Source organism: Gigantopelta aegis, chromosome 9 (assembly GCF_016097555.1).
Source record: "Gigantopelta aegis isolate Gae_Host chromosome 9, Gae_host_genome, whole genome shotgun sequence".
Lineage (NCBI taxonomy): Eukaryota > Metazoa > Mollusca > Gastropoda > Neomphalida > Peltospiridae > Gigantopelta > Gigantopelta aegis.
In genome coordinates, this window is record NC_054707.1 from 32,448,283 (window position 1) to 32,475,953 (window position 27,671).

Here is a 27,671-nt window from a genome sequence, read left to right on the forward strand (position 1 = left end):
GAATGCTTTACCACTGGATTACGTCCTGCCCCCGGTGCGGGTAACGAATGTGTATTTGTGTGTGTGGGTGGGTGGGTGGGGGGCGGGGTGACGGGGCGGGGGGGGGGGGGGGTATTGTGTTGGATGGATTAAAATAAATAGTTGTTAATACTAGTAACGGAAGGCCCGAATCAAATGAAGATAATTATTTATTTTTAGATGCTCTGGTTTTGGGTGCAGCTTAAAGTATTTTAAAAAGTCATTCTGTTATCATTTTAGAAGAGACATAGGTAAAGGTAGCATATTCATGCACCCCTCTGTCAGTGTCCGCCCTGTCCTGCCCCTCTCCTCCGACAGTGATATAACATGAGTTGTGGCTTTGTTTATTTTTTTACAGTGCGACACTTTAAATACAGGATCCGGTTTAATATATTTTACTAATTCAAAGCGCAAACACATGCACAGTGTTTACAAACTCGTGTGTGTCCATTACTAATAGTAAAAATGTTTTAATTCAATTGCTAAATGTTCTATTCCCAGTGTTGGTGAGACTTGTAAAGGAAGAATATTGTAAGATGATGATTCAGGGCTCCCCATCCATAACATGACCTATTTTCTGGGGATAATAAAGAATTTGAAAAACAAAATTGTTTAAAGTTTAAATTTGTTGTTTGTTTAATGATACCACTAGAGCACATTGACAAAGTAATCATCGATTATTGGATGTCAGACATTTATTAATTCTGATATGTAGTCTTCAGAGGAAACCGTTATATATTGTCTGTTTAGGTCAGGTCAGGTCACAGGTCTTAACGTGCACATTCAGAACAAGCTGTTGTAGCGCACGCCTGTCATGGGTGCAGGTGTCGACTATCGCCGGCTCCTCCGCCCAGGACAGGACTCTACATCTGGTCCATTTGCAGCGAGGGAACTTGTATATGTACTTTCATACAAACAGGACAGCGTATTCCACGACCTTTGACATACCAGTCGTGGAGCACTGGTTGCGAATTAGTCCTTCAGGTGAGCTCCCTACCGACTGAGTTAGATCCAGTCCCTTCATTATTAAAGGGGCGTTCTCATTACGCGATAGTCGTCGTACCGACTTGTCGTATGCTATCGAATCATACCCGTGAGAACACATAAATCGGAACAACTTTAGTCTTTGTACGACAAGTCGTGTCGCAGTCGTACCGATTAGAACATTTTCTATTTCTCACAAGTCGTAAGCTCTAAGTCAATCAAATCACATTAAAGTACAACCGTTTAGTTTTTTCACTTCTGGGGTTTTTTTTTCGTTTGCTTCTAAACATCTCAAAATGTCCTGATTTCATGGGTCCATAAACCCTATTATTGCCCATATGTGGTCAATAATTATTTTGTTACATAATGTCATCAGTAAATTGTCTACATTCATGTTTTCATTATTTCACTGGAAATGTGTATGCACTTGCATTTCCCGCAAAATATTTTTAAATTGTTGAGTTTTCTTTGACGTCGTGAAATCTTATGACGTAACGTCTTCCCACTCACACGATTCGAGTCGCTATAACAAATCGCATGCGACAAGTCGGTGTGGCAAATCGCATAATGATAACGCCGCTTAACATGTCTTAAAGCACCACGACCAGGCTCGTAGCCGACTATAATATACAGTACATCTAAATGGGTTATAGGGATTTCATCACGGGCAAGTTTATATGTCGAGCCCTGAGTTAAACACAGTAGGTAAAAGAAATCGAAAGAATAGGGCGTTGTTGGCAGAACACAAAACGGAATGATCGATTCTAAATGTTTAAATTAAAAATGCATGTGTATCCCAGACTGGGGCTTTAATATTTATGTCGTCAAGTGTTCACGACTCATGGTTGATTGATTGATTGATTTCAACTTATTTTCGTGCTTATATCCAATTAAGGTTCAAGCACGCTGTCCTGGGCACACACCTCAGCTATCTGGGCTGCCTGTCCAGGACAGTGGGTTAGTTGTTAGTTTGTTAGTGGTTAGTGAGAGAGAAGAGGGTGTAGTGGCCTTACACCTACCCATTGAGCCCTTAAGAACTCGCTCTGGGTTGGAGCCGGTACCGAGCTCCGAACCCTGTACCTACCAGCCTGTAGTCCGATGGCTTAACCACTACGCCACCGAGGCCGGTACGACTCATGGGGATAAGCTAACACGTGATTACAGTGTTTAACTGAAATTAAAGGTTATGTTCAATTAGTAGACGTTTCACAATAAGTCATCCGCAACTATTTGTATTCCCATTGCTATACTGTTGGATGAAAAAGAATATACACACGAAAGGTACGAAATTTAAAGCATATTATGTCCTATAGTAACGGAAGTAGAATAATAAGTTGCTTCGGTTGTAAGACACCTAGTTGTTAACACATTTTTAAAGATTAAATTAAATTTTTTACAACTGTAAAGAAAAACAATATTTTGTGAAGAATTCTATATATTTAAGACCACACCGATAAAAAGCCAAATAAACGCGTGCTCACAATTCAAGGACAGAAGAAATGTCAAGCATTCACGTGACATTTTTCATTGATTTGTTGCTATTTTAACTGAGTTGTTTTTATTATGTTTGGTGTCACAGTTTTAACTAATTAAAAGTAAAGTGCTTTTAATAAAAAAAAACCCATTAAGGATTTTAAAATATTGGACTGTTTTAGGACCAAGTGACCAGTTGTAGCTCAGTGGTGGAATGTTCGTCAAGGTGTGATGGGCCGAGCAGGATTGTTCCTGTCAAAACCAGTGTCCCGTGACTAGTACGTCACATATACTTCCTTCCCTTCCTGCCTTTCAGATCAAAACCTATATTAGCTCGGCCATTTACCTTTCGACCGACCGTTCAAAATTGCGCCAAATTCCCTCAATCAAAATTGCGCACCCTTTTCTCTTTGGCATTTAACTGCTCCATTCAAATTCCATAGCACCACCATCACCACCACCCGCCTGCTACCGATTTGATCGGGCTGCTGGTGCTCCCTTGCACCTGCCAGTGCAGGCGGTCCCTCCTCTCCCCTCCCCCCACATTTCCTGTTCATGGACGGAGGAGCCCACGACAGGCGTGCGCTACAACAGCTTGTTCTGAATGTGCACGTAAAACCCTATGACATGACATGACATGCCTTTCAGAAAATGTAACCTATGTGGCGGTAGTCTCTCTCTCTCTCTCTCTCTCTCTCTCTCTCTCTCTCTCTCTCTCTCTCTCTCTCTCTCTCTCTCTCTCTCTCTCTCTCTCTCTCTCTCTCTCTCTCTCTCTCTCTCCCAAGTGTGTAAATGTTAAAATAGCCAAGTACCGTGGTATCTGCTGTTATGTCTGTGGAAAAGTGCATGTAAACTATATTTTGGGTAATGGACAAAAATGTAGCGGGCTCCCTCTGAAGACTATCTGTTAGAATTATCAAACGTTTGACACCCACTAGCTGCTGATTAATTAGCCGATGTTTTCTAGTGCTGTGGTTACAGAAAACGAAATAACAAAATAGGCTCTTTTAAATTTTCCTTTCTATTATGCTACAACTAGAGACACATAAAAGACATTACATCCCAGCCGACCTAACCCACTTCGATGTGTGTACGTCGATAGTTTGTAGCCTTTCTCTTTTAAATACACAATATCATAATTCAGCAAAACGGTTGCTGTAGCGATCGGATAAGGATGTCCATCATCTAAGTGTTTGTGTGAAGTTGGACTTTTATGAAACAAGTTTATTACTGTTTTAATTTTAATTTTGGTAGATAATAAAAGAGTGTAGTCTATTATGTCTTAAGAATGCGGTCGCATAAATAATTAATGCAGAGTTCTGAACGCGTAGTGATTGGCTTGTAAACATTGTGCGATGTCAGTGCGCACGGAGCCTGAACTATATGTACTGTAGTGCACTTGTGGTAATTTGATTTTGGAAATCCCTATACTGATGACGCGTGTCACTTTAGTTTGACGTCCTGGTCACAACAAACCATGAAGTGGATTTATTTCTCTTTATTATTACATTCTGTGTTCCTGTTCTTATCCGTCTTATTCTTACTGTTCTTGTTCTTATTATTGTTGTTCTTATTCTTGTCCTTATTGTTGTTCTTCTTCTTACTCTTTTTCTTGTTCTTTTTGTGACTCTTTTCCTTGTTCTACTTGTGTTTTTTGGTTTTTTCTTGTTCTTCTTGTTCTTCTTGTTGTTCCTATTTACTTCTTCCTTTTCTTTTTTCTTCATTCTTCTTCTTCTAGGTTTTTTCTTCACCTTCGACTTCTTCTAGTTCTCTTTTTCTAGTTTTCTTCGTCGTCATCTTATCATCATCATCATCAGCATCAGCATCAGCATCAGCATCATCGCCATCGTCGTTATCATCATCAATAGTACTAGTTGTAGCAGCAATAGCAGTAGTAGTTGTAGTAGTAGTAGTAGTAGTAGTAGTAGTAGCAGCAGTAGTAGTAGTAGTAGTAGTAGTAGTAGTAGTAGTAGTAGTAGTAGTAGTAGTAGTAGTAGTACACGTAAAACGTCGATCGTTTAACAAAACACTTATATACAAGCACTATTCGTTTTAACTCTAAATACTGAACGTAATAAAAAATAAATGTAAAAACCCAAGTAAAAGCGAATATGTCTTTCTGAAGTATTAACAAAAAGCGTGCTTCACTCGCCTAAAACAAACAAACCATTACTAAGCGCTTGATTACTCTATTTTCCAATGTAAATTTAGTACTTGATAGATTTCCTTTTGTCAGTAAAACTACTTGACAGTTTATATGTGTTACACATTTCGTGCCGCAAGACAGGAATGTGTTTGGACTGCTTGAAGGGTTTTTTCTTCTTCCTTCCTTGCTTTCTTTTTAAATCACGTCACTTAGTCCATTTGCAAACAGTGGACAACAAAGAAAAACATGAATATAGCAAACATACCGGTATCATTTGTCGTATGCTGTCTAGTAAAATGTAACTGCATATTATTAAACTGATGTTTAGGCCTACGTTAATGCGCACGTACTTACCGAAACTACTAACTACCATATAATTTGTAGAGAGAACAGTCTGCCCTTGATGCCAGTGGCAGAGGCACTGGATTCATATGGAGATATTAATACACGAGTACCCGTTGGAGACGATTTATCTTACAACGAGTGATTGCCAAATGCATCTAATGAGCGAGTTTAACATAAATCGTCTCTAAAGGGCACGAGTGTATTATTCTATTTCTTACACACCCTTAAAATGTCATTTTTGATATATTTTAATGGGGAAACACTAGTGCAATTGTGCACATCAAATCCGTATGTGTAAATCGCTGGCACAAGCTACTGAATAATATGTAATCAGTTAGTTTGTGTGATATATAATTATGTATGTTCTATGGATGACTGATTTGAAATAAAATATATTATTATTATTATTATTATTATTTATTATTATTATTATTATTGTTGTTATTGTTGTTATTATTATTGTTATTATTATTATTATTATGTAAACATGACCTACTCCATAATTCACATAATACTATTTGTATACGCCACATAATTTAGCGGGCTGATTGAGTGACAGACAGAAAGACAGAGTTAGTTTTGTTTAACAACACCACTGGAGCACATTGATTAATCAATCATATGCTATTGAAATTTAGTAATTCTGACTCGTAGTCATCAGAGGAAACCCGGTACGTCTTTCCTAATGCAGAAAGGGATAATTTATATGCACTTTCCCACGGACAGGATAGCACACGGCCTTTGATATACCAGTCGTGGCGCACTGGCTGGAACTAGAAATAGCCCAATGGGCTCACCGACGGGGATCGATCCCAGACCGTCCGCGCATCAAGCGAACGCTTTACCACTGGGCTATGTCCCGCCCCTTGAAAGACAAAGAAAGGAATGTTTTATTTAACGACGTACTCAACACATTTTATTTACAGTTATATGGCATCGCACATATGGTTAAGTACCACACAGATATTGAGAGAGGAAACCCGCTGTCGCCACTTCATGGGCTACTCTTTTCGATTAGCAGCAAGGGATCTTTTATATGCACCATCCCACAGACGGGATGGTACATACCACGGCCTTTGTTACACCAGTTGCGGAGCACTGGCTGGAACGAGAAATAGCCCAATGGGACCACCGACGGGGATCGATCCTAGACCGACCGCGCATCAAGCGAACGCTTTACCACTGGGCTACGTCCCGCCCCTGAAAGACAGAGAGACGCCATAATTAATGACAGAGACAGAGGACTGACTAACCGATACATAAGTACGCAGACAGACAAGATATACAAACAGACAGAGACGGGAAGCGGACAAGGGAGGGGAATGCTACCTGTCCTTGACATAGGGATTTATAACCACGCAAGAACAATTTATGTTTGAGAAAATAGTCCATTTGAAAACGCTCAGAACCAAGCGTGATCAAGAAAATGATAAAGCTCTTTTAACTGCTCAAGAACAATCATATTTGAAAAACTGATGGAGCTTTTGTTAAGCGTGTAAGAATAAGCATATTTGAGAAAACGTAAGAGCTGGTTTAATGACACCAAAACAAAAACCCACACATATTTGTGACATGTTTCGGCAATCTTCGTAGGCATCCACTAGGCTCACTTCAGTATTTGAAAGCAATCGCAGAATTGGAAGCAAATAATAGTTAACCCGTCAGTAAAGTCTTTGTTACAAGAGTAATTACCCAGCGGGAACGACTGAATGGTTCCTAGCTGACAGCGAAATCCTGTAGTTTGTCAAAAACAGCAAGCGGTCTGTTACGCGTAACAAAATATTGACCGTTTCGTCTGTTGAAGGAACACTGACACGATAAACGTCAAATTTAACCTTCACGGTACTTAATCTGTTCACGTGCGAATATCCATATAATACCATTTAATCTTCTGTCCATAACGTTAAAGATGAGTTATTTTACTAATATCAATCGCAGAAATCTGTTACTCTAAGTGGTGTCTTACATACAAAACAAAGTAAAATAAAACGCATCGCTTGAACTTATGTTTGACAAACCTATCAAGCAACAGTCATTATAAAGGATTTAGCCGAACTTAAAACACCAATATGTAAGCATGTTGAATATTTTACGTTGCAGTTTTTATTAACCTAACTTACAAAGTTCTCTTAAGCTCTATCAAAGAACATCGCATCGTCCTTGCAAGTCTTTCTGCAATTCACATATTAAAGTTTGTTTTGTTTAACAACACCACCAGAGCACATTGATTAATTAATCAGTGGCTATTGGAAAGAAAGAAAGAAATGTTTTATTTAATGACGCACTCAACACATTGTATTTACGGTTATATGGCGTCAGACATATGGTTAAGGACCACACAGAGATTGAGAGAGGAAACCCGCTGTCGCCACTTCATGGGCTACTCTTTTTGATTAGCAGCAAGGGATCTTTTATATGCACCATCCCACAGACAGGGTAGTACATACCACGACCTTTGATATACCAGTCGTGGTGCACTGGCTGGGACGAGAAATAGCCCAATGGGCCCACCGATGGGGATCGATCCCACACCGACCGCACATCGAGCTAGCGCTGTACCACTGGGCTACTTCTCGCCCCCAGTGGCTATTGGATGTCCAACATTTGGTAGTTATGAGTCGTAGTCATCAGAGGAAACTCGCTACATGTTTTCATTAGCAGCATGGGATCTTTTATATGCACAGACCACGGCCGTTTACCAATTGTGGTGCACTGGTTGGAACGAGAAAAAAAACAATCAGTTGAATGGATCCATCGAGGTGGCATTGCACACATAAGTCTAAGTGAGCCCAAACTTCGCTCTGTCCAGCCTGACTTCGCCGTGCTAGTCACCGTAAGGCGAAACCTGTGTCGCCTTTTCAAAAATGGCCATCACTTGCAAAGTACACAATCACGGAAGAATGTTGAATAACTTGAGGTACACCTATTCATAGCTAATAATTAAGTGTGAAGTGTCAGAGTTTGAAGAGAGAAAGGCGCCACAAAATCATGTGACAGGCTCACAGACAGACGGTTTAGCTCAGACAACACCCGTGTCTGGCACTAATAGTTGGCCTAAACATGTTACTGTTGAAGCGTATTGTTAGGCGAATGTGCTGGAAATTGTACAAGGTTGGGGATCAAGACTATGACTTCGCCCTCTCTAAAGTTTGAGAAAAGTGACTTCGCGTGAGGCCTGCCAGTCTAGTGAAAACCTCTACTAGCATGGGGATTGTTAATTTTAAAATATTCATCAAATAACCCCTTTAAATAGTATGTGGTGCCGGACCCACCCACCCCAAGTGAAGGGGCCACACTTGTCATTGGTGTATTATCTGAGTGTGTACTATCTGGATATATCAATTTTAATAGTTGATTTTTTTTTACATTATTGATTTGATTTGATACATTGGAACCTCTACCCGATTAGCACACAGTCGCCATAGCAGTCCATGCCTCTACTAGATAGCACGTGAAAAAAAACCTATGGACATTCATTGGAGGTATATTTGAACATGCATCAACGATTCCCTTCCCCTCTCCCAGCCACTAGCAGAGTTTAACAAAACAAAAATGAAAATCTAGGCGGGAATTTGATGGAGCAGAAAGATATTAGCGGTTTGACACAGGGACAACACTGTGGTAACAAGGGTGGTGGCAACACGTATCTCATACACAAGCTCCGGAAAAGATCTTTGCAAGAACAATGTGGCAAAGTTTTCCACGTCTTGGATGACATAAATACACACATACATACATACATACATACATATATATTGACATTGATATTGTATATGAATGAATGAATTATGGATGGATGAATGAATGATTGAATGACACAATGCAGGTGTGCCGCAGATAATAACTGGTGCATCACATATATAATTATTATTAATCATTAAATAAATTGTGTCGACAGTTTGAAATTCCGCACTATATTTAAACTGATTTTTATTTTAAAAAGAAAGAAAAAGTAATGTGTTGACATTGATTACAAACTTCAAATTATGAATATTAGAAAGCTTTCAACGCATGAAGAAGCAACTAATCAATTTTGACAATAATTATCATCATTGAATGCTGTGTGGGTGGATATTTCTGGTATGCTTCCATTAACGCAATGTCTTCAATGTTTATTTGTGTCAATGACAGTGCCATTTTATTTTCGTATTTCTATCCAAATAAAGTTCAAGCACGATGTCCTAGACTCACACGTCAGCTACCCGATACTGTTTGTCAGGACAGTAGGTTAGTGGTGTTAGTGTGGAAGTATGTGGTATTTGTTTTAGTTAGGATTTGTATTTAATGTTTTATTTGCAAATATTGCCTGCTATCAGCTTTTGTAATTAATGTAAGTTTTTATTTACAGCTTGCCTGCTGTCAGCTTATTGTGTAACTAATGTTTTATGTTATCCTTAGCCAGGTTATGTCAAACAATAGGCTGGTAACTTGTAATTGTGGTAATCGTTTCTTTCAGCTTACAACACTGTACTAACGCACGTTACTTGCTTTGCATGTTAACTATTGTTCTCAAACTCCTCTCCCAAGCACATCAGGGAATAAAACAACTTGTCTCTAGTGTTCAGGTTTATTCCTCCTGCTAAGATTATATTGTCAGGCCAGATTTCATTTTTAAAGGTGGAACTGAAAGTATTATTTGAAAGTGGATATTATCTGAAAGGTTATTCTGTATTTTGTTTTATCTAATATATGTATGTTTTGTATACATGCATTGTTAGTTAACACCCTTAGAAAGTACTGTGGCTAGTTATTGTTTAATTACTTTATGAATGTATAAAATAATATGTATTTATATTGGGTATATAGATTAAATTACATTGAATAAATATTTGTTCAAGATAGCTGGCTTAAAGAAAACCTACAATCTGAATGTCATGTTAATTGTGTATGTGTATTTGTATGTGTGTGTGGGGTTGTTTGTTTGTTTGTTGTTGTGGGGGGTTTTTTGGGGTTTTTTTTTTTTGGGGGGGGGGGTAATATTTATTTTCCCCAGTCCATTCTGACCATGTCAAGGTTGGGGAGCCTTGAATTCATGGCCTTACATCAAAGTAATATAATTTATATACAAGTACATATATCTAATTTGTTGTATAATAATGTTATATAGTCACATATAACAATTTGATACATAAATGCATTTGTAATGTTTCTGTATAAATTAAAGGTTGGTTAAAAAACAAAAACAAATTGCTATGACGCATATAATGGAAAGGACTGGGAAATATAGGAGAAGAAGAAAGAAAATATAATGGTTAAAACGCATAATAATAAATTGATAAATAAATAAATATGCAAACAAACAAACAAAACAAAACAAATAGATAGATAAACAAATAAAATAAATAAATAAATAAATACATGGGGTTGGGGGTGTAAATCTATACTAGCGCGAAACGAAAAAGACCTGGAATTCGAAACAAGCTATTGTTAGGAAATACGTTTCAGTCAAAGAGATTAAGCCATGGTATCCATTGTTGATTAAACATTTCGTAATTGCAATTCTTGTATAAAATAAATCTTTCTATTTCAAACTTGTTTCGCAAAATGTTTTTAACTCCATTGATATTTAATATTTGTTTCTGTACTTTCATACAGTAGAAATAATATATAATGTTGATAATCAACCAATTTACAAAGTTATTATTTTCGTTATTGATCATACCAAACATAACAATATCTTGACTAAAAATAATGTCAATTCCTGTTTTAGTCAATATCCATTCTCGTATTGATTCCCAAATGTGGTTAACCGTGTTACAGTCAAAGAAAAGATATTGTAACGTGTATGTGTTTTAGTTCATCGTGTTTAACGATATGTGATTGTCAATCGTTTCTTTTATGTGTCTTGTATTTGAATTGTAGATTGTCCTGTTCTCTTTCTGTGTGCTGGAGAATCCAGTTTATTTTACACCCAGGTGTCATCTACCTGGTATGAGTTTTTATGTATTATGTTTGTCAAATATCAGTTTTTCATGTATAATTGTGGTATATGACCAGTTGTATTTGTCATGTTCATCAAGTGTACTTATTACATGTATTTGCTTTATGTTATCGAATGTTTTTGTAGTTGACATTAAATACTTAGGATTTAAAGCAGGATAATTCAATTTACATTATTTTTATGATGAGATGAATATGATTAAAAGATATACATTTGCTTAAATTGTGATATAAATGTTATATGTATACGTAATTATTTTATACTTTGATTCTACATGTATTCTATGATGTGATATTTATTGTTGTTTTATTGTTCTTGTTGGGTGTTTTTCCTTGTCTTCATTTTGTGTGACATCGAATAAATTGTCTGAACCCACCCGTAGCTGTTTTCCTTTCTGTGTTTGGGAAATGTGAAAAATCTGATACTGCTACATTAGTGAAAGAGGTTGGTTGTAGTGTAGTTGGTTATATGGGTGGGAGCCGGTATGTGGATACGAACATAATATGTATCAGCTTGAAATCCGATATAGCTTAACCTCTATAACACCGAGGCCGATTTATTATAACTGCTTTCGTAAGGGGTGTTATAGGATTGGTTCAGTTGGGATAGGAACAGGAGTATTCAACTTATGCTGAGGGATCTTTTGGAATATGTTTAATGCAAATGAAGGAAAAGTTTTACATTACTTTATGGTCGTGGAAAAGGTCTTTTTCCTTTCCAAGTTATCCCTGGTTACCGTCGAAACACTGAGTGTAACGAAAACAGGGAATTACCCTATCGTGGGTGGGGGTGGGTGATGTTTTATAAACGACACACTAAACACATTTTTATTTCCGGTCAGATGGCGTCGGGCAGATTACTTTAAAAAAACAAAAACAATGTTTTATTTAACGACGTACTCAACACATATTAATTACGGTTATATGGCGTCAGACATATGGTTAAGTACCACACAGATATTGAGAGAGGAAACCCGCTGTCGCCACTTCATGGGCTACTCTTTCCGATTAGCAGCAAGGGATCTTTTATATGCACCATCCCACAGACAGGATACCACATACCACGGCTTTTGATATACCAGTGATATACCAGAAATAGCCCAATGGGCCCACCGACGGGGATCGATCCCAGACCGACCGTGCATCGAGCGAGCGCTTTACCACTGGGCTACGTACCGCCCGTGGCAGATTACTTAAGGACCACACAGATTATTATATATGACCGGCCTCGGTGGTGTCGTGGATAAGCCGTCGGCCATAAGGCTGGTAGGTACAGGGTTCGCAGCCCGGTACCGCCTCCCGCCCAGAGCGAGTTTTAACAACTCAATGGGTAGGTGTGACACCATTACACCCTCTTCTCCCTCAGTAACCACTAACAACTAACCCACTGTCCTGTGCCCCGTTTTACGAAGCGATTTTAGCGCTAAGATCATCCTAAGTGCGGTAGTTATGCAGTTGAGGTGATCTTAGAGTTAAGATCTCTTCGTAAAACGGGGCCATGGAGAGACAGCCCAGATAGCCGAGGTATGTGCCCATGACAGCGTGCTTGAACCGTAATTGGATATAAGCACGAAATAAGTTAAAATGAATGAAATGAAATATTTGGCACTTTGTTCCTTCATTTTCCCCCTTTTTTTTGTTTTCTTTGTTTTTGTTTTGTTTGTTTCAAAAGCAGTTAATTTTGGGGGACATACATGAAATAGTAGGGATGGGAAGCTATATAATTTAAAATCATCAAATAATAAACGCCAATAAGAGATCAGCTTGGATACAATTATCTGACAAATTTTATTGTGTATATTAATAAATAAAGAAAAGAAAATGTTTAAATTTTATTGTGTGGGATTTTTTTGTCCCTATTTTCACTTTGTGGGATTATGTCCTGTGGTATTTTGTACTGTGGGATTATGTCCGGGTAGATTTCGTACTGTGGGATTTTGTCCTGTGAGATTTTGTACGGATACCTTGCCACCACACCTACTCTATCGGAAGTTGCAAGAGCTGACGGAAATGAATCGCTGGTTATTTGTAATATGCATGTCTCTTGCGAGAGGAAATTGTGAATTATTTGCCACCAGTACAAGACTGTCGTGTCGGCATTTTCAACATCTAACGTTTTTCTTCTTCTTCTCGGAGACATAACACGAACTGTTTAATACTGCAGACAAGAACCAACAACTTAATAATGTCACATTATTTATTGTCATACAACACGAGCGAGGAAGCAACTATTGTACAAATGAGTTCAGTATGGAAATAGAATACCACAGAGACAGTATGAAAGAATACATATTTCACTGTTAGGCTTCTTCCGACATTTCGAAAAAAATGCAATAATTTTCTTTGATATTGTTCGGCTCTTCTTGAAATATAATAGAGCTGTACTTGTAAAGGTACATCTCATGTTAGCTGACAATAAATCATGTGGAATTAGTGGTTAGTTCTTATAAAACACACTCATATATGTTTTATGATAGTCGAAATTAGTTTAACAACAAAAAACCTATGAAAATAATGATGATAATAATAATAATAATAATAATAATAATATTGGACATATTGTTACACAAACACAAGGAAAATTACACAATTAATTTTATTTGAACTTATTTTCGTGTTTATACCCAATTAAGGTTCAAGCACGCTGTCCTGGAAACACGCCTCAGCTAACTGGGCTGTCTGTCCAGGACAGTGTGTTAGTTGTTAGTGATTAGTGAGAGAGAAAAGGGTGTAGTGGTCTTACCTACCCACTGACTCGTTAAAACTCGTTTTGGGTGGGAGCCAGTACCGGGCTGCGAACCCTGTATGTGGTTTAGTTAAACTGGTATTACTAAAACAGTTTAAATGTAAGTGTGAACGACAACTGTTGCAGTTATTTTGGTGCTACACCAAATACGGTTTCGCCAATTCGCTTCGATGCGCTTTGAACAGGAAGTGAATACTAGAAATGGAAGTTGATCATTTGACACATATGCCGGGAAAGCGCATCAAAGCGCTTTGGAACGTGTTACACCAAATTCGGTTTTTATGTAACAGGAAGGTTCTGCTGCTTTCATATGACGTCATTTACCTGTGTTTTTGCTTCCATATGACGTTGTTGTTTTGATGTATATTCTTTATTATATTATAAATACTAACAATGTAATAATAATAAGAGGATAAGCTAATTAATACAACACAATTAAATAATTTAGGATATAGACACACACAAATAATATTAATATTATACATGAGTTATGCTGGAGAAGCTTTAAATTAAAATTATATATTTGATGTCTTGTGCAAGTGCGGATGACGACACTTTCGCCTTATATAGGTATATCTATTACACATGTGACCACTCGTCATTTCCAACCAAAAGTGGTTTAGCTAAATCAGTATAGCTTAAAACACAGCTTAAAACACTTCGGTATGTGGTTTAGTTAAACCGGTATAACTAAAACAGTTTAAAATGTAAGTGTAAACGCAAACTGTTTTAGTTAAACTAGTCTGAGGCGGAAGTCATTGTGAAATCATAGTCAAATTAAGCAGTAAGTTTCGTTAGCAACGACCTAACAGACTAGTAGCCTATTGCTGTTTTTGATGTCTTGAGCAAGCACGGATAACTACACTACCGCCTTATACCCGTATAGATATTACACGTGTAAACGCTCGTCATTTCCAATCAAAAGTGTTTTAGTTAAACCAGTTTACGTTTTTAAGTGGGAACACAGCTATAGTCAATATGTTTTAAAGTGGTATATATATATTTTTAAACGTTATGTCATGTTGCATTCTCTCAATGTTTCTGTTCTGCCGCATTGTACTGCCAAATATACTGATATGGTGGTAATATTATGGGCATTCGTTGTGTTAGTGATACTTGTAGTAATAAATTATAGTTATAGTTAGTGTTGTGAATCGGTTGGAATCTCTTTATTGAGCTTCGGTTATAATCGGTGTGCACTAACCGATCAACGTTCGATTATAAAGTCGGTTGAATTATTGGTATTTAAGAAGGAAGGAAATGTTTTATTTAATGATTCACTCAACACATTTTATTTTCGGTTATATGGTGTCAGACAATAATGACCACACAGATATTGAAAGAGGAAACCCGCTGTCGCCATTTCATGGGCTACTCTTTTCGATTAGCAGCAAGGGATCTTTTATATGCACCATCCCACATGCAGGATAGTACATACCACGGCCTTTGTTACATCAGTTGTGGAGCACTTGCTGGAACGAGAAATAGCCAAATGGGCCAACCGACGGGGATCGATCCCAGACCGACCGCGTATCAAGCGAACGCTTTACCACTGGACTACTTCCCGCCCCGGTATTTAAGAATGAGCTGAGTTATTAGGACTACGTTGCTGTGGTCGTGCTCACAGCAATTGATCCTACAAAGCGTTAAGTGTACCGTTACTAACTACTCGATATGTGGTTTCTTTACTTACACGTGAAAACAAACGCAAACCCGAGATTATTTATATACATCAATTGCATCATCTACACTTCACGGGCGGGACGTAGCCCTATGGTAAAGCGGTCGGTCTGGGATTGATCCCCGTCGGTGGGACCGTCGGTGTACTCTTCGTTCCAGCCAGTGCACCACGACTGGTATATCAAAGGCCGTGGTATGTGCTACCCTGTTTGTGGGATGGTGCATACAAAAGATCCCTTGCTACTACTAAAAAAAAAATGTAGCTGGTTTCTTCTCTATGACTGTCAAAATTACCATATGTTTGACATCCAATAGCCGATGATTAATAATCAATGTGCTCTAGGGGTGGCATTAAACAAAACAAACTTTTAACCTAACTTTAGGAACAATTACAGTTGACATTTTTAACGCTAAATGCATCATGTTCGATAATAATCGATCATTAGAACATAGTGGTGGTGGTGGTGGTGGTGGTGTTGTTGTTGCAGGGCCGTAGCTAGGATTTATTTTGGGACGGGTGGGGGGAGATGAATTCTTGGAACAAACGAGTATGGAAGGCGCAGGACACTAGAGGGTCCGAAAAAAGCCCCCCACTCCCGGACATTTTGAAATCTAGGCGCTCTGAAATACTATTTTACAGCTATTTCAGGGAGATTACATACTTAAAACCAATAAGAGGATTTTCTTGAAGTTTCTATTAGTTTCACCTGTGATGGTGGTAGTAGTTGTTGGTGTAATAGCAGTAATAGTAGTAGTAGTTGTAGTAGTAGTAGTAGTAGTAATAGCAGTAATAGTAGACGGTGGTGGTTTTAGTAGTTGGTGTAATAGCAGTAATAGTAGTAGTAGTAGTAGTAGTAGTAGTAGTAGTAGTAGTAGTAACAGCAGCAGCAGCAGCAACAGCAACAGCTGTAGACAGAGGAGTGTACTCAAGAACAGAAGGCTATGCATATGGATCTATTTTGCAAACTGCACTATTTTCAACATCAACACTACTATATTAATCCACTTTTGTAAATACATGCGCCCTTCATTTTTATATTAATATTGATTAGACTGCAGGTATTTCAATCCAATAACATTAAAAATTTAAAAGGTAATAAAGCTTTAAGTTAATGGCCACTGCTAAATATAACTGCATTGTGTATTTCACTTAGCCTACAACTAACGAGGCATTTTAAAATGTTAGTCCTCGTTAAATATGTTTTCATATCTGCGTATTTCTGACGAAACCTCAAATTAGTGTAAATTGTTTTTCTTTTATTGTCAAAATCATACGAAGTAAAAATTGCATAAAAAGTCATGGTCAACGTAAATTACGAAGCCATGATATACAAACTAGACAGCGTGATTATTATGTCAGTCTTAAAACAAGAAGGTTTTTTTTTGTTTAACGACATCACTAGAGCACATTGATTAATTAATCATCGGCTATTGGATGTCAAACATTTGTTAATTCTGGTACGTAGTCATTAGAGGAAACCCGCTACATTTTTCCTAATGCAGCAAGGGATCTTTTATAGATACTTTCCCATAGGCAGGAAAGCACATACCACGGCCTTTGTCCAGTGGTGGTGCACTGGTTGGAACGAGAAAACCTGCAATCAGTTGAATGGATCCACCGAGGTGGTTCGATCCTGCGATGCAAGCACCTCAAGCGAGCACTCAACCAACTGGGCTAAATCCCACCCCAGGTCAGTCTTGAAACTACATGTGTAAGAGTAAAAGTGACTGAACATACTCAATCTAGATCAAAAGTTTTTTTTTTTTTTAACGACACCACTAGAGCACATCATTTATTAATGATGTGAAACATTTAGTAATTCTGACATACAGTTTTGAAGGAAACTCGCTATGTGTATTAGCAGCAAGGTTGTTTTTTTATATGCACTTTTTAACAGGCAGGTTGCACATACCAATGTATTTGATATTCCAGTCGTGTAATACTAGTTGGGACAGGAACAAAACAAGCGAAGAAAGGCCTTTATTTTAATTTAGAAATAAAACACGTGTGAGTTTCTCTTTTAGGTAGCTGCAAGGCTCAATGGGTAGGTGTAAACCACTTGCACCGACCAGTGATCCATAACTGGTTCAAAAAAGGCCATGGTTTGTGCTATCCTGCCTGTGGGAAGCGCAAATAAAAGATCCCTTGCTGTTAATCGGAAGAGTAGCCCATGTAGTGGCGACAGCGGGTTTCCTCTCAAAATCTGTGTGGTCCCCATATAACCGTAAATAAAATGTGTTGAGTGCGTCGTTAAATCAAACATTTCTTTCTTTCTTTCTTTTAGGTAGATATTATTTACTACAAAATCTGGAGGTAAATGCTATATATTAAATGTTTAAGAAGATAAGAAGATACTGTGCGTTAATTTATTCGTGAATATAAGAACGTAGAAATGTGGGGGTGGGACATGGCCCAGTGGTAAAGCGCTCGCGTCATGCATGATCTATCTATAGTCCTTCCCATCATTCTATAAAACTGTTTTGTGTCAATGATTTCAGTTGGGTTTGATTTAAGAAGAAAAGTAAAATAACAAAACAATACTATTTTTGTGTTCAATTTCGAAAACAATCGGCTCAGAAATAAATAAGTTGTAGTAAATTCCATAGCATGATAAAAGGCGTTCCTCGTGGGACGGACTATAGAATCGATCTCTTGGTCCCTTCGGACTATTTCGCAATGCAGCCATTACACCCACAGCCGGTGTAACAAAGGTAGTGGTGTGTATTATCCTGTTAGTTGGATGTGCATATAAAATATCCCTTTCTGCCAATCGAAAAGTGTGGCCCGGAGTGACATCGTATTATCTGTATGGCCCTTAACCACGTGCCATGTAAGCGTAAATTAACAAAAAATGTTTTGAATGCGTCGTTAAATAAAACATTTCTTTCTTTCTTTCTTCTGTAGAAATACCGATTAAATGTTCAGTTCATCATATATTATTAATATCATCTTTTAAAGCAAAACGACAGCCCTGAGATCAAGGAAATGATTATTGACACCGAAACAATCCGGTTATGACACCGTTTTCGCGTCAACGTCACAGCTGTATACAATTATTTTTCTTCAATTCATTTAAAAAAAAAAAAAATATGTAGCTGAGCATTAAGGAAAATAATAAAGATACTTAAGAAAATAATTAGGTAAATAGAGTTGACAGTGCAATTTGCACTTCAAAATAATGCATATACAGTGCAACCTGTCTAAACCGGACCTTGAACAAACTGGAATCCTGTCAAAACCGGTCAAGTTCCATGATCCAATTTGTTTTTAATTCTAACACACAACCTTCTAAAGACTTGATCTTGTCTAAATGACTATTATGTCCCCGGCGTGATCCGGTTTAGACAGGTTTCACTGCATATAATTTGTTTTCAGAATGTATTCGAAACTGACCGGCCTCGGTGGCGTCGTGGTTAGGCAATCGGTCTACATGCTGGTAGGTACTGGGTTCGGATCCCAGTCGAGGTATGGCATTTTTAATCCAGATACCGACTCCAAACCCTGAGTGAGTGCTCCGCAAGGCTCAATGGGTAGGTGTAAACCACTTGCACCGACCAGTGATCCATAACTGGTTCAACAAAGGCCATGGTTTGTGCTATCCTGCCTGTGGGAAGCGCAAATAAAAGATCCCTTGCTGCTAATCGGAAAGAGTAGCCCATGTAGTGGCGACAGCGGGTTTCCTCTCAAAATCTGTGTGGTCCTTAACAATATGTCTGATGCCATATAACCGTAAATAAAATGTGTTGAGTGCGTCGTTAAATAAAACATTTCTTTCTTTCTTTGTATTCGAAACTAAAATGCGTTTGTTTTTTCTCTACTCAAAAGTAAGCGCTACGTTATAGTATCTAACAAAATACAAACAATGTGTATTACGAATACTGACAAACGAAGTTTAAAAAATGAATAGAAGAATGTAGTTTACTAAACTAAAACCGGATTCAGACAATACAATACAGAAATAAGACAAACGATTGTCCTTAAACAAGTCGTGACTTCTAGAGAATCTGGAATGTTCTCTCAAACACTACGCGATATGGATTTCGTTGCGCATGGATGTTTGTCCTTTTGGTTTCCTAATTACGTATTAGTTTAACGAAGGCGGATTTCTGTTGGTGTAGACAAAGAAAGAATTTAACTTCATAACTTTATAGCCAGATTTAGACAATTCTTTCCTTTTCATCTTCTCTTCAAATGTCAAACATATTTTTGGAATTCTTTATGCGAATACATTTATACACGTTTCCTCTAGCATTGTTGTAGATACACATCAATCAACTCAAACAGATGAAGGTATGCAATCAATTGTGAAAGTACAATAGCATTTTTTGGCGTTGTCTAAGATTAGCCATATTGAAATGAAATAATAATTATGATGTCAGATAATGATCATGGTCGTTATCACCATCGTAATGTGTTCCAGTGGGGTTGGTAAACAAAACAAACGGTAGCGCAGTGGTTAAGCCATCGAACTACAGGCTGCTAGGTACAGGGTTCACAGCCCGGTACAGGCTCCAACCCAGAACGAGTTCGTAAGGGCTCAGTGGGTAGGTGTACGGTCACTACACCCACTTCTCTCTCACTAAACCACTAACAAACTAACAACTAATCCACTGTCCTGGACAGACATCCCAGATAGCTGAGGTGTGTGCCCAGTACAGCGTGCTTGAACCTTAATTGGATATAAGCACGAAAATAAGTTGAAATGAAATGAATGAAATGGTCATCAAACACTTGTCGCTAAGATCAACTAAGTAATTAACTACCTTATACACATATGATGATCGTAGCGCTACGATTCCTTCGTAGAAGGGGGCCCTCATGTCCAAAATGACAAAACAATCTGACTTTTTTGTGACAAACCAAAGTATGAGAATGCCGAATTCACAAGTGAAAAACCCGTTTGTTTTGTTTAACGACATCACTAGCGCACATTGATTAATTAATAATTGGCTATTGGTTGTCAAACATTTGGTATTTCTGACACGTAGTCATCAGAGGAAACCCGTTACATTTTTCCTAATGCAGCAAGGGATCTTTTATATGCCCTTGCCCACAGGCAGGAAAGTAAATGCCACGGCCTTTGACCAGTTTGTGGTGCACTAGTTGGAAGAGAAAAGCACCTCAAGCGAGGACGAATGTACAAGTAACGACATGCTAGTGGTATATAAAAAAGATGTGTACCGTTGGAACCTGACTCTGACCCGTTTCCAGGTTGTAAAATGCATTTCTTACACACTTATTGACGAGAACGTCTTTCGTTATTTTTATAACACATACTGTTAACACTTATACGTGTGATAACAATTTTAAAAGACATACGATTGGCCGCTCCTAGGTGATGACTATACTATCCAATGAAAACAAAAGGCACGATCGACATTGATCACTGTGTGCAGGCAGGGCGGAAGCAAGTAGACATTAGAGAGGGGGGGGGGGGGTGACTGAGATCGAGGGCGCAAAGTTTCTAGGGGTTCGGCGGTATACTCCCTCGTAAAAGAGTGAAAACTAGATTTCCTCAAAGTAAAATTAATCTCTGCCTTAAGATTTACAAATAATTATATTTTTGATTCAGAATTGTAACGTACAGGTTAACCTGGAATTGTCTTGTAAGTTAATTACAAGCGCTAGAGCCGCAAATATGTTTTGGTTGACAAAGGTGTTTAAAGTTATTTTAAAACGGTTTGTTTAGGATATGTAAGATATGTAAGAAATAAAATATTACATTCATGCCCGTTAGATAGTATTTATTTTACAACTCGTTGTTAAAAATCATATTTAACTCGCTTTCGCTCTATAGATACGTTTTATTAAAACAACACGTTGTAAGACAAATATAATGGCCACTCAAGTGCAGTATTCTCTAGTTAATTCTTCAAGTATCTCCTCGTTTCCCTCTCTTATTGTTGATGTCCTAGGAAACGGATTCCGTGCAGACCTTCATGTATATAAATGTAATAAACACTTGCCGACTATTTCTCATCAGTACAAATCATGTTTATACAACAAAGAGCCGACGATAGAAATGAAAAATGTAATTTTTTTTAGCATTTGTATCTTTAGTTCCAAGTAGAAGATTCGACTGCATGAATAATTTTAGGCGTTTTGGAAGATTAATTTAATATACGGTTGACAACATTATTAATACTAAAAAATTATTGTGATTTGTGGCTATTCCATAAATCTTGTTATCTAAGACGTAACATTTCCACTGCAGTGAAGAGGAATAATGATATTTATGGTGTGTAACCGAAGGTGAATATATAGACCGGTTGCGTCAAAGGGGAATCGAAAAATTGGAATATAACTATAAAGTAGATACTAATAAGACTCATATAATAACATATTGTGAAGTTGTAAACCCATACATTGGGTAATTCTGACATATTTTCTTAGAGTGGAAATCCGTTACATTTTTCCATTAGTAGCAAGGAATCGTTTATATGCACTATCCCATAGATAGGATAACGCATACTATGACCTTTTGGTATACCAGTCGTGGTACACTGGCTGGAACAAGAAAGAGTTCAATGGGCCACCGACTGGAATCGATCCTAAACCGACAGCGCATTAGGCGAGCGCTTTACCACTTTACGCCCCAAAAGGTGAAAAGTGTAAACATTTAGTTTTTAAAAAGCCGACCTACAATACTTATTTTTTTATGCACCTACGTGGAAACATACATTTCTTTTGGGGCCCTATATTATGTGATGATAATTTGTTTATAAACCTGTTTTCACAAATTACAATGGGCTTTTTTTGTGTGAGTTACAATGGCTAGTTGCTATGTGTTTAAAACTTAATAATATAACATTATTAAGTTTAGAGTTATGCGGCAATCCATCAGTTAACTTTTAACGTAAACGGGCTGTAAGTAATGTATGGATAGATTTTAAAACATGAAAATTCACCTTATTTTAATCCCATATGCTTGAATTTGATATTTTAAATACACTGTAGAAATGTTCCCTGGGCTAAAAAAAAATAAAAAATAAAAACCCACCTAATATTTACTGTTAAAATGGAGAAAATTTGTGTATCTTTACAAAATATCTGCCAGCCAATTATTGATTGTAGAAAGAATGTGCACACTGTGAAATTAAAACACACACACACACACACGCACACACGCACGCATGCACGCACGCATGCGCACACACACACAACAAAAATATATTACCCTGTGTAGTATTGTCCATATGGTTAATAATGAGCGATATGTTACAGCGCAGGGGATACATATTTTATAATACAAGATCTACGTCATAGCCTCTGAAGTAGAAGGCAACACAGCAACAGACTTGAGCTACATATTGTACGTTAATACATTAATATAATATTGATAAATAAAAAACTTTGTATCATGATTGATAATTGGTTATATATCCATTAATGTATAGGTATGGATACTATAATATATGATGAACTAGCATTATATGTATCTAACAATATTAAATAACACATTTGAAATGGGAAGTGTGTATATATTTCTCTATTTCGTAAAAAAATAAATGCTTAGGCGGATAGTCAGCAGAAATGTTTCATCGAAGGGTTCAAGTTAAGCAGCCCTAAGCAATAACAAAGTATAAGCTATAAACACATAAACAGAGGCCTTTGTAATATTTATATGTGTATACAGAACAGCACACCCTTGGCATGCACAAGGCTTGTTGAAGTATTTGCAGACTATTATATTGCGGACGTCATGGGGAACAGGTTAAGCTTGAACAGTACATGCTTAGACAAGCCAAGAACCCTGCATCCCCTTGGGATGTTATAGACTTGGAATTATGGTTTACGTGCATGCAAGCCTCGATATCTTCTACAGTCTTAATCCTGTTATCGTAAAATGTTCCAAGTTATGTTACTGGCAACAAATGCTGTGAGTTCAACTATGATGGTTAGTGCTGTAGTAACCTTTGTTCATATAGGCACCACTGGATGCGTTGTGATGGCGACCATCCATCAGTAAATATGTTTCAAGAATTCACAGCCCGGAGATCATAACAGATTTCGGATGACTATTCACAGATCATGGTTCTTAGTCTGGCAGACGTTCCTACCTAGGGTATATATTTTTTTGTGATTGCGCGAGCTGCTCAACACTGCTCAACACTGACATTAATTTCTGTTGATAAACATTCATTGATACTCAGTATCAATTAAATACTGATTGATTGAGCAACTGGCCTATAACTGATACTACCTTGATTTGATGAATAACACCGAGTGAGTTTATATTGAAATTATTTTAAAACTGGAATAAAACCTTATTTAGATAGCATTGAAAAAGCACAATTTAGTCTTAGCAAAAACAATTTATAGAACTGCTTTGTTTAAAATCGGAAATTTACATTCAACTACGGGATAGGATAACATTTTATGGGAATGTTAGTGCCACAATATTGATTTTATATTGAATGTTAGCGAATAAAATTGGAAGGTGACTGTTTCCCCAAGATCTACCAATATACACATTGACATCTGATATCATTGGAGGAATGCCATTAGGTCTATTGATGAGTTTTTATCCTCAGTCTTAATTATCAATAAAAGCTGCGACTAAACAAACTATTAAAACGTATATATTTATTGCTAAGTTATGGTTATTATATTCGATAATCGTCTCATTTGAAGACGGATTTATTTTTTATTATTTAAAAAAAAAACCCAAAAAACAAAACAAAAACAGCAACTGCAAAATTCTAAAGCTAATTCCAATTAAACGTTGAATACAAAGACGGTCATTGCACCTTTTTTCGCTACAGCGTGGCTCTGTGAATGAAGCAAAGGAAAATACTAGCTTAACAACGTCTCAGTGCATTATTAATATTAGACTGGTATACTGTTCCACACCAGGGACAGAGCACCAGTCAGGCAAGACAGTGTGATTTTGAAGAGAATAAAAGGTGTCAAAGACACAATGAGAAACCTTTACAACACAACACGTACATGATGTACGACACATCAAGTTATTTGCATGAGTTATCAAGTTACTTAAATTCATAACATTTTCGTACAGAGTGTGGTTTCCACTGGAACCAAAATCGACAATGAAACGTTTAAACATTGGATAAATGTTGCTGCATATACAATATCGAATTCAAGTACCCCAACATTTTCACCATAATTTAAAACAAAAACTACTTCCTAAATTTATCCTTTGTTTAATTTTCACAAATGTTTTTTCTTCTACATCTGTTGTAAACAGGGTTTGTATGTTTATAGTCATGTGGTTGATGGTATAATATTTATACATAAAAATGGAAATTTATATTCATTTTGGCAACAACACCATTATGCAACTTAGCCTGCTTTAATTATATGTGCTAAAATATAATAAAAACATGCATTGCCGTAATTACTACTTTTCTTCGCAGTTTATTTATGTAAACCAAAATGTAGTGGCATATGCAGGGTTTTTTTGTCATTTACTAGATCACATCATAGTAGGTCTTCGGTATTACAAATGTATAATGGATTTTAAGCAACTCTTTTCAGAGACAATAACTATAATGAATCCTAGTTCCCTATGCTATTTTTCTCTTCGTTTTTAAATCAGTTAAATAATTTAATAAAGTAAAAGTAGAGACTTTCGCAACCTTTCTCGGGACATTTTAGACCCAATAGTTAAGACAAGGGTGCCCTCTCTTTAATCACCCTTGGATATTGTCTTTTATTTGAACAACTTTACTAGTACAGATAAAATAATTTTACTGAAATAAAAACAATAAAACGTAATAATAATAATCCAAAATACTTTATTTCAGTGACAAAATGTATCTTCATGGTTTGGTTTTGAAAGTTATGACTTACTGTATCGTTGTAATTGTTATTTCAGTCACTAGTAAAGCTGTAAAATGTGTAGACAATTTCGAGCCATGAATGTTACTTGACTGCAGACAGTATTGACCGAACACACACCAAAAATAAAGCAAATAAAGAATACTAATTAAAAAAAAAAAGCGTTACGTTCTCATTAAATTTGATTTTAGCTCCATTAAAAAATATTTCAGTGCGCCTACGACTCCTAGTAGTAACCAATTTTTAATCTCGTAAGAGTTAACTTTTCCAGAATATCAAAAACGCCCACTTGGAATGCTCTTTCCAAGAAGGAATATACTGGTGTCGCGTTCTACGTTAAAATACGGCTAAATATCTTCTTTTGCGATATATCGCAATGCAGTTAACCTTTATCACAATACATTTTGTATGTATTACAACGTCAACAGAATTTTAGTTGGTTTTAAGCAGAGTAAAGAAAACACATAATACAAGTTTACATTTATTATTGATACTTGGAAACACGTGGGTTACCTCTGGGAACTCCCTTTTCTTTTTCACAGATATGGACAGATAACTACGTCGAGAGAACCAATGGAAATCAAAACACCTGTTTTCCTGGATGACAATGGACTTTTTTTCAGAAATTACAGAATAGATCATAATACATATTTTTTACTCTCAGAATGATATATCGGAATACCGGTAATACGGAACGACATTGATCAATCGCTCGCTGAATCTACCTATATTCATGTATAGTCTTGTCGATATCCCAGTTAATATTGTAGAATTGTTTTACGTGCAAGTATTTATCCATGTATCCACCTTTGTTACTTTGAATGAACTACTGCTGTTAGGAGCAAGCTTTTTTTCTTTCTTTCTTTTTTGTAAAACAAAATATTCTTTTTAACGTCTGAAGAACGTTTATCTATGGTTATCCCACCAAATTCGATGTAGTATTAAAATATTCATCATTTGATACGTTAAATCTAGACTTGTCCCAATTCGTACAAAGAACCACGTGATAATTGCTATGTTGCACGTGCTGACGTCATCTGTTTCGCATTGCGCAAATCGACCGAAATGTTCATCTGTTAGCCTTTGGCAAAATTTATTTCTATAATTCCATTAAAAAAAAAAATTAGAAAAGAAACACATATCGAATAACAATGAGTACCGGAAAAGATTATAAATTGTATGATAAGATCTCTTCTGACTTGGAACCACAAAACAAACATACATGTAAACTGAAGTTAACTAACTGCGCGTGTTAAACGCGCGCGTATGCATTGCGATAGATAACAATTAAGTTGTCTACACAATAATTATAATATTTTGATAATGACGTCGTTCTCGTGTATACATTTACACTTGTGTGTATGGCTATACATGTAGTTGACGTAACCTGTTTATTTTTATTTATTTTTGACCATCCGATCTAATCTAGCGACCAAATTTAATGAGTAGAATTTTCTTTATTAATTATATTATTTAGAGATGCGCATCAAAATTTTAAAGGCCCACTGTTTAATTATTGGATGTAAATTTCAAAATTGTCCGCTTTATTTTTTTTTTCTGTCCCGGGACAAGCCCCTGGCTATCCAGAGACAGGCCCGGGACGGACATCCTCGAAACTCTAGTGGTATATGAGCATGTAAAAATTATTCGTACTCGCACATCTTTATACCTAGCACTGCATATTTGTTTTTATATTGGCTATAATAAGTCATTTACATATAGTTTCCTCATTCAAATCATTTGCAAACTACAAAACAAATTCCACTAAAAGGGACATCAACCTTTTTCCCGTTAATAACTGTAACCACGTTTCTTAACATTATTTTTAACAACTGAAAGAACCTGGAGTAATATCTATATACTTACAGGTATGCGTGTCTTCCCGTGAAATTACTTATTGCGTCTTCCCTGTTCTGGTTAATTTGTGGCCGCTCTTTTCGTAACACCTGGTGATCAACACACTCGCCAGAAACACTTGCTTCCTGTGAACAAAAAAAAAAGAGTTGATGCTAATAAAACGCCAGCACTGTAATATGCTATTGCATTTATTAAGCAAATGTGGTGTTGCCAACGATGCTTTATACAGCTGGTGGCAAACACGAACCCTCTTGTTTGTCCATCAATTGTGGCACTCACCTATTGAAAGGCAACGCGGCTTAAAGACGATCTCGGAGTGCGCTCGACGCTAAAAGATTTCTGATCGTCCCTAGCATTGGTCAAATACAGATATGTTGGAATTGGCGGAGTTAGAAAAGACGCCACGTGTTTTACTGATCAATCAAAAATATCGATAATAGTTTGTGAAGACTCTCTCACCCACTAGGAAAACTTTTAAGGGGGCCACATTGATCGAGGCAGAGCTTATCTTGTAGCGGATTGTACGATGCCAGAAGGAGGCTTGCGGATGTCACAACGGAAATGGGTGTTTCGGAAGTAGGCGATCTTTGGGTATTATAATTGATCAGCGACAATTTATGGCACTTTGATGGTGTAATTCACTGCTCTAGACGTGGTTTGTGTCTAATTTCCATAGGCTG

At 37.0% G+C, this 27,671-nt stretch overlaps 1 protein-coding gene across 1 annotated transcript in view; it reads right to left on the reverse strand.

Moving 5' to 3' along the window:
* LOC121380906 overlaps positions 1–27,422 on the reverse strand; it is a 61,137-nt gene extending 33,715 nt beyond the window's left edge. The window contains exons 1-2 of the mRNA XM_041509933.1: positions 27,271–27,422; positions 27,001–27,116 (exon numbers count right to left, since the gene is read on the reverse strand). The gene's annotated coding sequence lies outside the window, so the exon portion shown is untranslated. The remainder of the gene's footprint in view (positions 1–27,000; positions 27,117–27,270) is intronic.
* Positions 27,423–27,671: the final 249 nt, after the last annotated feature.